This window comes from Lygodium microphyllum, chromosome 12, assembly GCF_053477565.2.
Source record: "Lygodium microphyllum isolate KBCC chromosome 12, Lygodium_microphyllum_v1.1.10, whole genome shotgun sequence".
Taxonomy (NCBI): domain Eukaryota; kingdom Viridiplantae; phylum Streptophyta; class Polypodiopsida; order Schizaeales; family Lygodiaceae; genus Lygodium; species Lygodium microphyllum.
The window spans coordinates 122,950,431-122,965,253 of record NC_141146.1 but is presented as its reverse complement, the minus strand read 5'-3'; positions in this window follow the sequence as shown (position 1 = coordinate 122,965,253).

Genomic DNA, 14,823 nt, shown 5'->3' with positions numbered 1-14,823 from the left:
ACTGGTTCCTTCACGTAATCTTATCACGTGACATAGAAAAACAATATCAAACAACTTCTTTTTTATCATTTCATCATTTTATCTTTGAAATACAAGGAGTTCCGCCCGTAGGCTTGTACATAATCCGCCCAAAGGCTATCCAGTAATCCGCCAGGGATCACTATTCCAAGCTTCTGCCCGTAGACTAGTATGCGGGCCTCGAGATCCAATCCCGAGTCACGTTAGCCTCTTGTGCAGGACCCGGAAGGCGAGGGATTTACGGCCAGAGCCCCCCCTGGCACCCAAGCGTCCTCCTGCTCCAAGTAGAGCTCAACGGAAAGACCTCTCGCGGCGGGTTCGGTCCACGTTCCCGGCGCGGTCAACAACCCCCTTGGTTAGGGTCAGGCAGACAGTCGGGGGTAACTGAAGCTGCCTCTCCCTTCAGGCCTTCAACCTGAAGCATTTAGATATCTTTTCATCCTTTAGTTCCTTGAGCAAACAATGCAAACAGTGCTTTCTAAACTATTACAAGCACAATCAATTCCAGTGGTCATTTATTTGGCCAACTGTGAAGGAGTGAATACTTCTCTCCGAATGCATCCAGCATTCGATCTGGGATCAATTGCGACTTGGCAAGATCCCCAAGGTTTTATTTGTTCACTCTTTTGTCCTTGGGTTAGGGCCATACCCTGTTAACCCAACTTAACCAATACCTTAGGTTTTATTAACAGTAAATCCTGGCGACCATGTCGCTCCAATTTATTGATTGATCATTTGCTTCCAAGAAAATACCTAACTTCCCTTAACTTGGCAATTTTTCCCAATAAGGGTGATGCAACAGGATGACTACTCATCCTCTTGCAAGTTAAACTTGCGCAAGAACCTGCCAACCTCATTCCAAGGAATGGCAAAACTTTCTTGTGATCAAACCACAAGGCTATGCGACGTTGCAACTTGTTGCACAAGTGTCGCCTCTATTCCAAGGGATCATTTCACCCATTAAACGGTGTTTTCTAGTCAAGGAATTATGATTAGACAAGAAGTAGGGTTTAGGGTGTCTTCTTACCCAACCCAATCCTAATTGCACTAGGCCGACAACGTTCGGTCCTAGGGATTCCGACTCAATCCCAGTTCTAGCATTAGGTCGAATGATCCTTAGGGTAGAAACCCTAGATCATTATTTGTGTGAGCATCCAATTGACTCAACATTTCAGGAATGTGGGTAGGACCATTGGGTATGAGGGTTTCGACTTAGCAACAAGTGGAAAACTTGGCCGAATCCTTAACATGCTAAGCCCTAGTTAGTGCTTGGGGTATTTATCGTATCGACTGAACCATGCCTATACGAATCCCTTGCGGGTTAGGTGATTTAGATAATTCAATATGCTTGTCTCGCGACAAGGACGAGCCATTCCTAGAGATGATAAACTTGATCTAAAGGAGATAACTAGTTGCAACATGGCACAATACACGTAAAAATGCAATCCATTACTTCTATATGTACCACTAGATTCGCAATAACCCTAACATGTCTTGTTAAAAACAAAGGCATGATAATTTGCAGAATAACTTTCATAGAGCCTACTAGGACTTACATTCAAGAATCATGCCTATAACCTTTTTCTAAGCTTTAGGATTTCACGCTTTAATAAACCATGCAACCTTTCCCAAATGCAACTCTTGATGAATGAATTTTTATGCACGATGAAAGTGCAACATGCAACTCTTTCGTAACTACAACGTAGTTAAATGAGGTTCATGCAAAGTGAATATTGTAGGATTAGTGTTGGTATATTCTTTCTTGCAAGCACATGCCACATGCCAATCCATAGATTCATTTTTGATACTCTACAATTACTTTTCGGATAACCTCCTACGGGTGTTAACGACTTTTTCCCATGAACCATTACAATAAAGATTTTTCCTAAAATGCGACATATGCTTATTCTTTCCATGTCTAGTCAAAAGTGCACTTAATAACTTCAACCTTATAATGATAGGCAATAGGTGTTCTAGGCTCGTCACTTTGAAATGCATGACAAAGCAACATACTACTAAGGTCGTAAGATGGATAGACAATTTGCGTTCATCACATTGAAAATGTTAATAACTCAATTGCATGTCATGAAATAATTCTAGTAATCGATCAAATAGGCAAATTTTCCTCAATTGCATTTTAATTAGGCTTGGTGAATTTGAACATGCATAGGTGCTTTCTATTCCATGAAAGTTATCATACCTAATGCATTACTTTTGCGTAGAATCAAAATCATAAAACCTGGGCCTGTGGGCTCGGGGAGATGTCCACGTAAATGTTAGGAGAAGAATCTCCCGCAGGCATGCCTTGCGACTTCTTCGGAACCATCATTGAGGACTTGATCTCCGCGGATTCCCTTGCTTCTACGCGTTCTCTAAACAGCCTCAAGATGTGCCTTCCCCCTCGTACGTCGGAGATTCCTTCACCGAATGTGGATCTTTTCAACATACCGGGGCTTGTGGGATTTGGGCTTACAGGAGGGCTTGTGGGAAGGAGCTTTGTGAGAAGGCTTGTGGGAATGGAGCTTTACGAGAAGGCTTGTAGGATTTCGCTTATTACGAATAGGCTTGTGAGAAGGAGCCTTTATGAGCTCGATTGTTAACCTGAGAAGGCACGCATGAACAAGGCCTATATCCCTTATCCTAAGAAGCTTCTAAGAAGCTTCTGATTATAATCAAAGTCAATGTGGAAGAGGGAGCGGGAGTAATAATAAGGTTGAAGATCACGTCGATTGGGGGGAACTGACTCTGTCAGAGAGATGGCGGCGGCCTGAGAGCCTATGGCGGCGCAAGGCGGCGATGCTGGCAGACTGGACTGGACGGAAATCTCCACGGTTGGGTGGTAGTTCACCGTCCTCCCCTTCTCTCCCTATTCGTGACACAGCAGCTGCTTCCTCCCCTTGTGCAGCATGGCATCATCAGCAGCTTCCCTCTCTCTCTCTCCATGCCCTTAGCACGGCGTTTTCCTCTGATCTCTCTCCTCCCAGGCCTGGCAGCGTCCCGCCCTCTCGTTCCAGTTCCTCCTTTCGCCTCTCAAGCAGCCTGTTGCAGCATTTTTTCCCCCCCCTCTTCAACACCTTAGAAGGTGTTTTTATAGTTTGGGGGGGAGAGAGGACCTCCCCCCTACGTGGCCCCTCGCATGGCCTCTTCCCCTCCACCTCTTAAATTTCCATAATAGCCCATCCCCTTCCCTCAGCCACGCATCGGCTGGGGGAAGGTAAATATTAAAAAAAAAATAAATTGCAACAATTTTATCCCAACATTATCCTCTTGACCTCCTCCCAAGAGGGAGTTTACCTATGGTTATGCGGGTTATTTAAACCTCGGTCCCGTTTTGCCAGTGGAGAGGTCATGATTCCTCGGTCCTGATTTACCAATGCGGAGTACTCCTTTTCTCGCATACGATCATAAATCAACTACCGGAAATGGAGATAATCTTTTCATGAATTTACGATGTGCGGGAGGTTGGTCTAGTAATATTTCAAACGGAAATATTACAAGAAGCTACGGTAATCCACCGTAATAATACTTTGCAAATTCCCAAAATACTCCATCTCATCCACAACTGTGTTTGGATCCATTGCTCGTCGCCGGCTCTCTTGCTCAAACCTTGCCATGACACCATAGTCCATTGTGGAGCGCATTTTGTCAATACGCTCCACCCGAAAATGCCGTCCGCGCGACCACGCTGGACTATATATTTTGTACTGCACATTGAAACACTCAAATTAGATGTAGCAAGCAAATTTAGATACGACACATTCTAAACCCCTCATTACCTTTTTCTCCCTCTCCCTCTCTTTCTCTTTTTCTCTTTTTCTCTTTCTCTTTTTCTCCCTCTCCCTCTCTATCTCTCTTTCTCTCTCATTTCCTAAACAAGCAAAAAATAAAGTGATTTAAAGATCCTCCAAGCAAAAGGGAGAGGGAGAGATACAATGCACTCTCCCTCTCTTTCTCTTTCTATCCCTCTCTCATTTCCTTCCCCTCCCTCTCCCTCTCGCTCTCTTTCTCTCTCATTTCCTCTCCTAAACAAGCAAAAAATAAAGTGATTGAAACATTAAACAAGCAAAAGGGAGAGGGAGGGAGAGATAGAATGCACTCTCCCTCCTTCTCCCTCTCTTTCTCTTTCTCTCCCTCTCCTATTTCCTCCCCCTCCCTCTCCCTCTCCCTCTATTTCTCTTTCTCTTTCTTTCTCTTTCTCTTTCTTTCCCTCTCCCTCTCCCTCTCCCTCTCCCTCTCTTTCTCTCTTACTCTCTCGTTTCCTCTCCTAAACAAGCAAAAAAGAAAGTTATTTAAACATTAAACAAGCAAAAGGGAGAGAGAGAGAGAGAGAATGCACTCTCCCTCTCTTTCTCTCCCTCTCCCTCTCCCTCTCCCTCTCCCTCTCACTCTCCCTCTCTTTCTCTTTCTCTCCCTCTCTCTCCCTCTCCCTCTCCTTCTCTTTCATTTCCTCTCCTAAACAAACAAAAGAGAACGATTTAAACCTTCAACAAGTAAAAGAAAGAGAGAGGGAGACTCACCAATGAGATATGGCGAGCGTGGGCGGCTTCTCTTTGCAACGAGGGCTCATCCTCTCCTTCACGAACAACGACGGTGGCGGTGGCGGCGGCAGCAAGTCTCTTCCTCCTCTTCTCTCACAAAGCCTTGGCTCTCTCCCTCGCTCTCTCCCTCGCTCTTGCTCTCAAAAGGCGAAGAAAAGAAAATGAAAACGACGGTCTTGTTTCAGCCGCGCTTTTTTTCCCTGCGGCGTCACTATTTGTGTCGCTATATGCGTCGCTATTTGCGTCGCATTTGCGACGCAAATAGCAACGCATATAGCGACGCCAATTGCGACGCCAATTGCGACGGCAATAGCGACGCCTATAGCGACGCCGATATCTGCCGTCACTAATCGGCGTCGCTATTGCCCCATTCCCTTATAGTATTAGAAGGATTTGGTTTATGTTTCATTGTCTTCAATCAAGCCATCACCACTTAACAATGGTGCCTTACTAGTAGGCAATAGTTGCTAGAGATGTCATGGCCATGTACATAGACAATGGGAATGTGAGCTTACGGGTAGTTGATAGGGGATGCCTAGACTCACTAGATGGTAGGCTATCCTAGTGTGATGTGTGTCATTTTGAGTGTGTCAATACAAAAAGCACATGAAAGAGCTTCCTCCCATATTGGGGTTGGATAGTTCATTCTACTCAATACATGTATGATAAGTTTATTGTCTTGGGTTTGGTACATTTTTATTAAGAGTTAATATATGCTCAGGTTGTCTTAAATCAAGGAAAAGATTTGCATCCAAGTAAAATAAATAAGAAAAATCAAGCTACTCCAAACATGGTGAAGCCTTTTTTAAAGAACAAGGGCCAATGCTCTTGCATGCAGTGATAGTGCACCCTTATTTCTCAATTTCATGGTTCTTCTTTGCTAGCAAGGTTCAAACTCTATCACAAAATTAACCCAAGAGTTTGTCACTTGTAAAGTATTAATGTGTTAATGTATGTGATGTATCTTTTTGGTAGGTTGCATCACTTAGTAGTACACTGTGGATGAGAAGAGATATAATGAGTAACTGCGATAAAAACTTCCTAATAACGATAATCGCCAGGAAGAATAAATGTAGTGTGAAGGGGGCCACTATGCAAAAACTATATATATCACATGCATTCAAGGACTGCTATGTAAATATATTAGATATCTATAATAGACCCAATTAATATATTGTATAATTTTTTATTCAAATATATAATCTTCTTCCTAATGTGGATTGCAAGACGATGAGGAATGTATTTGATGCTTGCAAAGCAGCGAATTTTTATAAGGCTGAGGGCATTTGGCTCGACTATATATTATATTCCAGGACGAGAAATACATTCAACGCCTGCAAGGGGTGGATTTACTCACCCTATTGGCCGCCATGTATTTGGATCGCAAGATAGTGAGGATTGTATTTGATGCTTTCAAGTGGTGGATTGTTATAAGCTTGAGGGCGTTTGCATGCTGGTTTCTAAATACTTTGGATGGTTGGAAGGAGGATGCAAGCGCCATAATGATGACATGGAAGAAGAGACTAAAGAATGCTTTTGTGTGTCCCCATCCTACAAGATTAATGTCTTTTAATGAAGGGTGCTCAGCAGTAAACTTTCATCTCATCATAGGCTTTCTAAGATTTATTATATCTATCTAGTCTACATATTGTGCAAGGTGGAGTGTGCAAATCATCCTTTGGGACTCCATTGAGGTATGGGGATTATGGAGGTAAGTCGAAAAGACAATCAATCTAAATCTACACTTGGTTATGAATTAGAGACATATGTTCCTTAGCAATGAGGAAAATCTCAAGGACTAGTTGCTTCAAGTGTGAGGTGCCTCCTCTAATAGACCCAGAGGAGTCCTCTTAGTAGTCGATTGAAATTCATATCCATGCACATCACCATCCCATCTCCCCATGGGAAACCTTGGACTTAGTTGAACATGGGAATCTTAGTTCTAATTCACAGGGGAAGCGTGGACAAGTCACCCCTAACAACAATCTAACACCCACCTAAGAAGGATCACTTTCTAATCAATCAAAGGCAGGAGTGAGGTTAACATTGCACTTGCTTCAAAGAGAGTGAGAGACCAGGGGAGAGTATAACTCGATTCCCCTACCCATAAGGTAAAATCTCAGCTCCGACCCTCTAAAATGGTGTTAAACTTGGTAATTAATCCTACCGATATTGGGAGGGTACAACTCTATCTAGTGTTGGAAACTTATCGAGTCTACCCATTCATAGGCATTCAATCATCAAGAGATCGAAGCCTACTAATTTCCTTGATTGGGTTTGTTTTAGTTTTCTAATTAGCAAAGCATACTATCACGTTGTTTGGACATATAAAAATAGCTTTCTTTTATTACTCCATTAAACTAGGTTTGTTAAACTCAATCTTTAGCACATAACAAATAGTTCGAAAATCAGATACTTTATTTAGAACCACCATGTGAGGTGCCCACCCATCAGCTTTCTAGGCACTCTTTTAGCGGTCTATCTAAGCGTCGCTGCCCGGCACTCCCAGGGAATGTTCCGAGTTTTGTCGCCTAGGGTTTCCCGAATCCGCCTCGCAATGGAACGTTCACGATCGAACCCACTACGATTGACCTGAAATTCAGGTTCCTAGTTGTCAAGGTCTCCTGTTAGTATTCTAGCGTCGGGTTTTGGACATCCTACTTTACACAGAGATACCCAATCCGAAGCAGATCCATGCCGTACTTGGTTCAAAGAGAATGGGAAACGAGAGGGATGCGTTGCTCAACCTCTCTGCCCATAGGGCATAGTCCCATTCCAGTCCCCTAAAACGGCATGAATCGAGGTTCTATCCTAACAATTTCTAAGGTCGAAGACGGTAAACCTTGTGAGAAGCCTCCCAGTTCTCTGGGACCACCCTGTTGTAGGATGGACCCATTGGGGGTTCCGCCCACCCGCTTCCCTTAATAGCTTTAGTTTTCTAATTAGGTCCTACCACATTTATGTGTGACACTTAAAGCCAGCTTCATTAATTAAGCCGTTTAGGGAACAGGGTTCGTTCACATAACTTATAGCACAGACATGAAAACAGAGCAAAGCAATCTATTGACAAACAAGATCAAACAAGTTTCTTAACTTATCTTCAAGTTAATCTTTGTCTCCCGCCCATACATGATAAATTATGTATCACTTCTGCCAACAGAAGTATCCCTTTTGCCCTGCAGAAGTAACTGGTCCAATTCACATGGCACCAAAAACTCAATCCTTTATCTAGAATAGGATCTCCCAACATGCCCAGATGTTGGGGGCCATGGAGGTCTTCAACTCCATTCTAAACCTAGCAAGGGTGTCCAGAGCTCCAACTGACCCACAAGATGTCTAGGAGTGAAACATCATTCCCGTGGTTGGCCCTTTCACCACTCGACCTTCAGCCCATGAATCGAGCAGTGCCCTCTCGCGTTAATACGCGGTGCGACCATGGAGGTGATCCACCCGTACAATATATCCTTCCTTAATTAAATCCTTTAAGAATCAAGCACAAACAAGGCATTCAGCCTAATATCATTTTCCAAGAAAACATTCCTTTAATCCCATGGCGACTTGTCATCACAGACCCTTGCCATGCATTTACCATAAATCACAAGCACTTGGAATAATCATCCAAACAACAACTAACAACTAGTTGAATATAAAACCATTTAGGATGTTGTTCGATCAATCAAGAAAACCAATTGCATTCTTTCCTACCAGTGCAAGAATAGATGATATAACATTTCCATCGTATATTTGCTCTTCCCCTTGGGATCTAAGAGCAATACCATGCAAACATGATCTTAACACTTCCTTCCTTTGGCTAGGGCATATGTTAAGGGTTCAAACACTATTCATGATGTAAGTTCTATAGGTCAGTTACCTTGCTTGATAACCCAACCCTGGATTTGGATTGGAAAAAGTCATCGCTACCGGACGGAACTCAAGACATCTTGGTTTTAACTGTTATGATTAATTTCTTGTACTAGCTCTTAGTCAAGTCATGAGGCAACTAGAAAATTATCCTCATATATCAAACATGTTATAGGCATATCGTGTAAATACTTGATAAGATAAGTGCGAGATGATCTCAAGTAATTAGACTCCAATAGGCCATGCATTGAACTAGAATCTAGTTTTTCTTAATATTTGGGCTCTTGGGCTAAGTACTTTTGAAGTATCTAAACTTTTAACTAGTACTTTCTATTCATGATTCTCAATGTCATATTCTTTTAGTAATTATGCTATTTGTAACCCTTGACTATACTTTAATCTAGCACTTGTATGCACAATCTTTTAATCTCGTTCTTTTGAGGACTATGGCATTCATAACGCCCGACTAATTCTTCCTTGTAATTGCTCTACTAGCAAATAAGTCATATGTAACTAGGTGCAATTATCTTCCCTTGATATATGCACTTCACAAACTCCATCTTTCGAGTAGGTGAGATGAACTTTATCCTTTCCAATGGCCTATACTCGTGCATCATAGTATGGGGCCTAACATATCTCATACGAGAATCAAAATAACCATCTATCAATTTGAAAATACATTACTTACGACCGAAACCGTAGTTGGATTGACAGTGATGCCTTTGCTCGAAGCCTTATTGCTGGTTGCAGGATTGTCATCCGCACGCGATATTCTTTGCTTGGAGGCCATTAACCACCACAGGTAGACTCTAGAGATTAAGAAGGTAGAATAGATTCAAGATGGGGGAGCGTGAGAGAAGATGGTTAAGTCAAGGATCGAGATAGAGGGAATGGAGCTAATTCTCTTCCTTGCAGCCTCTCGGGGTGACTCTTCTCTCTCTCTCTCTCTCTCTCTCTCTCTCTCTCTCTCTCTCTCTCTCTCTCTCTCTCAAGCTCTCACTCAATCTCTTGGAGGGGTATAATCTCTCTCTCCCTATCTCTTGCAGCCTTTCAAGGTCTCCTTATACTCCTTATGCCTCTCCCATGCCTCATATTTATAGTGAATTAGAGAAGAGAGCTTGTGGTTGAGAAGTGGAGCTCTTTGTGGAGGGGGACCTTGGAAAGATCAGTGATCTGATGCTCAGATCATAAATCTGATGGTTCCATTGCTCCGAAAGGGGGGTAAAACCCCAAGACACTTGATTAGAAAGCTCTTATTTCACTCCTTCTTTTCTCTGTTCAAAGAACTGTCCACTGCTTGTGTACTGCGATCGTGGCGCGTGTGATTTTGCAAATCCTCTCTTTATTTTTTTCTTTTTATAAAATCTCCAAACTAACTAAAATATCACTTGTCTTTTCTTTTAAATGATATCCAGTTTTAAAAATATCCATATCGTTTTTTAGAATAATATCTAAAATATCTAAAATATACTAGTTTTGCCCAAAATCTAATATTTTTGGACCATCCAAAATATACACATTAACCTAGTGATTAATATAACTCATAAGTCTCGTTCACGTTGTAATTTACGTGGAAGGTGGCTATGGTCCTTTTCAATCCGAGAAAATATATCGGATTTATGAGTCTTGATTTTTCTAAATAATTTTTTTAAAATTAAATTAAATATATTAATAATTAATATCAGTTAGTTTTTACCTTACTTAGTCTTTAGTTAGTAACCTTACTAACTTATTAATTGACTAACTAACTTTCGAACTAACCAACTAACTTTTATTGTGTGGAGATATTACATCCTTAGCAAATATACGATGGAAATGTTATATCATCTATTCTTGCATTGGTAGGAAAGAATGCAATTGGTTTTGTTGATTGATCGAACATCCTAAATGCTTTTATATTCAACTAGTTGTTAGTTGTTGGTTGGATGATTATTCCAAGTGCTTGTGATTTATGGTAAATGCATGGCAAGGGTTTGTGATGCCAAGTCGCCATGGGATTAAAGGAATGTTTTCTTGGAAAATGATATTAGGCCGAATGCCTTGTTTGTGGTTGATTCTTAAAGGATTTAATTAAGGAAGGATATATTGTATGGGTGGATTAACGCGAGAGGGCAATGCTCGATTCATGGGCCGAAGGTCAAGTGGTGAAAAGGCCAACCACGGAAATGATGTTTCGCTCCTAAACAGCTTGCGGGTCAGTTGGAGCTCTGGACACCCCTTGCTAGGTCTAGAATGGAGTTGAAGACCTCCCTGGCCCCCAACATCTGTGCATGTTGGGAGATCCTATTCTAGATAAAGGATTGAGTTTTTGGTGCCATGTGAATTGGACCAGTTACTTCTACAGGGCAGAAGGGATACTTCTGTTGGACAGAAGCGATACATAATTTCTCTTGTATGGGCGGAAGACAAAGTTTAACTTGAAGATAAGTTAAGGAACTTGTTTGATCTTGTTTGTCAATAGATTGCTTTGCTCTATTTTCGTGTCTGTGCTATAAGTTCTGCAAATGAACCCTATTCCCTAAAAGGATTAATTAATGAAGCTGACTTTAAGTGTCACACATAAATGTGGTAGGACCTAATTAGAAAACTAAAGCTATTAAGGGAAGCAGGTGGGCGGAACCCCCAACGGGTCCGTCCTATGGCAGGGTGGTCCCAGAGAACTAGGAGGCTTCTCACAAGGTTTACCATCTTCGACCTTAGAAATTGTTAGAATAGAACCTCGATTCATGCCGTTTTAGGGGATTGGAATGGGACTATGCCCTATGGGCAGAGAGGTTGAGCAATGCATCCCTCTCGTTTCCCATTCTCCTTGAACCAAGTGCGGCATGGATCTGCTTCAGATTGGGTATCTCTGCGTAAAGTAGGATGTCCAAAACCCGACGCTAGAATGCTAATAGGAGACCTTGACAACTAGTAACCCGAATTTCAGGTCGATTCTAGTGGGTTCGGCCGTGAACGTTCCGTTGCGAGGCGGATTCGGAAAACCCTAGGCGACAAAACTCGGAACATTCCCTGGGAGTGCGGGGCAGCGACGCTTAGATTCGTTTCTCGATAGACCGCTAAAAGAGTGCCTGGAAAGCCGATGGGCGGGCACCTCACAGTGATGTAATATCTCCGCACAATAAAAGTTAGTTGGTTAGTTCGAAAGTTAGTTAGTCAATTAATAAGTTAGTAAGGTTACTAACTAAAGACTAACTAAGGTAAAAACTAACTAATATTGATTATTAATAAGTTTTAATTAATTAATGCATTGGTTGGAAAGAATGCAATTGGTTTTGTTGATTGATCGAACAACATTCTAAATGCTTTTATATTCAACTGGTTGTTAGTTGTTGTTTGGATGATTATTCCAAGTGCTTGTGATTTATGGTAAATGCATGGCAAGGGTCTATGATGACAAGTCGCCATGGGATTAAAGGAATGTTTTCTTGGAAAATGATATTAGACTGAATGCCTTGTTTGTGCTTGATTCTTAAAGGATTTAATTAAGGAAGGGTATATTGTATGGGTGGATCACCTCCATGGTTGCACCGCGTATTAACCCGAGAGGACACTGCTCGATTCATGGGCCGAAGGTCGAGTGGTGAAAAGGCCAACCACGGGAATGATGTTTCGCTCCTAGACAGCTTGCGGATCAGTTGGAGCTCTGGACACCCCTTGCTAGGTCTAGAATGGAGTTGAAGACCTCCATGGCCCCCAACATCTGTGCATGTTGGGAGATCCTATTCTAGATAAAGGATTGAGTTTTTGGTGCCATGTGAATTGGACCAGTTACTTCTGCAGGGCAGAAGGGATACTTCTGTTGGATAGAAGCGATACATAATTTCTCCTGTATGGGCGGGAGACAAAGTTTAACTTGAAGATAAGTTAAGGAACTTGTTTGATCTTGTTTGTCAATAGATTGCTTTGCTCTGTTTTCGTGTATGTGCTATAAGTTATGCGAACGAATCCTGTTCCCTAAACGGCTTAATTAATGAAGCTGGCTTTAAGTGTCACACATAAATGTGGTAGGACCTAATTAGAAAACTAAAGCTATTAAGGAAAGCAGGTGGGTGGAACCTCCAACGGGTCTTTCCTACGGCAGGGTGGTCCCAGAGAACTAGAGGCTTCTCACTTTGACCTTAGAAATTGTTAGGATAGAACCTAGATTCATGCCGTTTTAGGGGACCGGAATGGGACTATGCCCTATGGGTAGAGAGGTTGAGCAACGCATCCCTCTCGTTTCCCATTCTCTTTGAACCAAGTGCGGCATGGATCTGCTTCAGATTGGGTATCTCTGTGTAAAGTAGGATGTTCAAAACCCGATGCTAGAATGCTAACAGGAGACCTTGACAACTAGGAACCCGAATTTGAGGTAGATCCTAGTGGGTTCGGTTGTGAACGTTCCGTTACGAGGCGGATTCGGGAAACCCTAGGCGACAAAACTCGAAACATTCCATGGGACTGCCGGGCAACGACGCTTAGATTCGTTTCTCGATAGACCGCTAAAAGAGTGCCTAGAAAGCCGATGGGTGGGCACCTCACAGTAAATTATCAATAATTAATGTTAGTTAGTTTTTACCTTAGTTAGTCTTTAGTTAGTAATCTTACTAACTTATTAAATGACTAACTAACTTTTGAACTAACCAACTAACTTTTATTGTGCAGAGATATTATATCACGCTGGATGCCTTGTTTGTGCTTGATTATTAAAGGATTTAATTAAGGAAGGATATATTATACGGGTGGATCACCTCCATGGTCACACCATGTATTAACCCGAGAGGGCACTGCTCGATTCATGAACCGAAGGTCGAGTGGTGAAAAGGCCAACCATGGGAATGATGTTTCACTCCTAGACAGCTTCCGGGTCAGTTCGAGCTCTGGACACCCCTTGCTAGGTCTAGAATGGAGTTGAAGACCTCCGTGGCCCCCAACATCTAGGCATGTTGGGAGATCCTATTCTAGATAAAGGATTGAGTTTGTGGTTCCATGTGAATTGGACCAGTTACTTTTGCAGGGCAGAAGGGATACTTCTGTTGGACAGAAGCGAAACATAATTTCTCCTGTATGGGCGGGAGACAAAGATTAACTTGAAGATAAGTTAAGGAACTTGTTTGAACTTGTTTGTCAATAGATTGCTTTGCTATGTTTTCGTGTCTGTGCTATAAAGTTATGCGAACGAACCCTGTTCCCTAAAAGGCTTAATTAAGGAAGATGATTTTAAGTGTCACACATAAATGTGATAGGACCTTATTAGAAAACTAAAGCTATTAAGGGAAGTGGGTGAGCGAAACCCCCGACGGGTCCGTCCTACGGCAGGGTGGTCCTAGAGAACTGGGAGGCTTCTCGTAAGTTTATAACGTCATTCGACTTTTAGGTATTGTTAGGTTAGAACCCGATTCATGCCGTTTTAGGGGACTGGAATGGGACTATGCCCTATGGGCAGAGAGGTTGAGCAGTGCATCCCTCTCCTTTCCCATTTTCTTTGAACCAAGTGCAGCATGGGTCTGCTTCGGATTGGGTATCTCTGCGTAAAGTAGGATGTCCAAAACTCGACGCTAGAATGCTAACAGGAGACCTGGACAACTAGAAACCCAAATTTTAGGTCGATTCTAGTGGGTTCGGTCGTAAATGTTCCGTTGCGAGGCGGATTCGAGAAACCCTAGGCGACAAAACTCAAAACATTCACTAGGAGTGCCGGGTAGTGATGCTTCGTCCAACGGACTTGCAAGACACATTACTCCGAGCGAATCCAATCGTCCAAGAATTTAAATCGGAAAATTTTAGTAAAGATGACTCCCGAGATCTGGGTAAGAGATGCCATACATGTGGAGAGATAAGGCACATTCGTAGGAGATGTCCCTACCTTCAATGTTTCCATTGCAATGAACTAGGACATGTCCAAGCAGATTGCCCTGACTTAAGTCCAAAAGATACGGAGCCTCCAAGAAAACGAAGCTACACAAGTGTAGTCTTCGGATATATAGAGGAATCAGATGAAGACGAAGACTTAGAACCTACTACACCACTTCAGGATTATTAGAAATCCTAGAAATTTTGTCGACATGAAATACAACTTGTATCGGAATAAACTTTACTCTTGTAACTATAGTTAACTTGAGTAACATGAGTTGCATCTATTTTGAGCCTAGTACTTGCAAATGATTAGAGATACTCTGGCAAGGAATGATAGTTATAATGTGCAATGAATTTCTCTTAAGTCATTTCTTCTCAACTAATATAGATTGGGTCTTACCAGAATATCGAAGCTTGGAAGTATTCTTTAGTATTACAAGCAAAGCCAATTTTCCATGGAGCTTAGTCCCGAACTAAGGACAGGACAATCTGGAAATGTAGTTTCCAAGATAAAGGACCACTCCAATCTGCTAAAAGAATCCTAGGATGCTTTGGTCTAAAGAAAAAA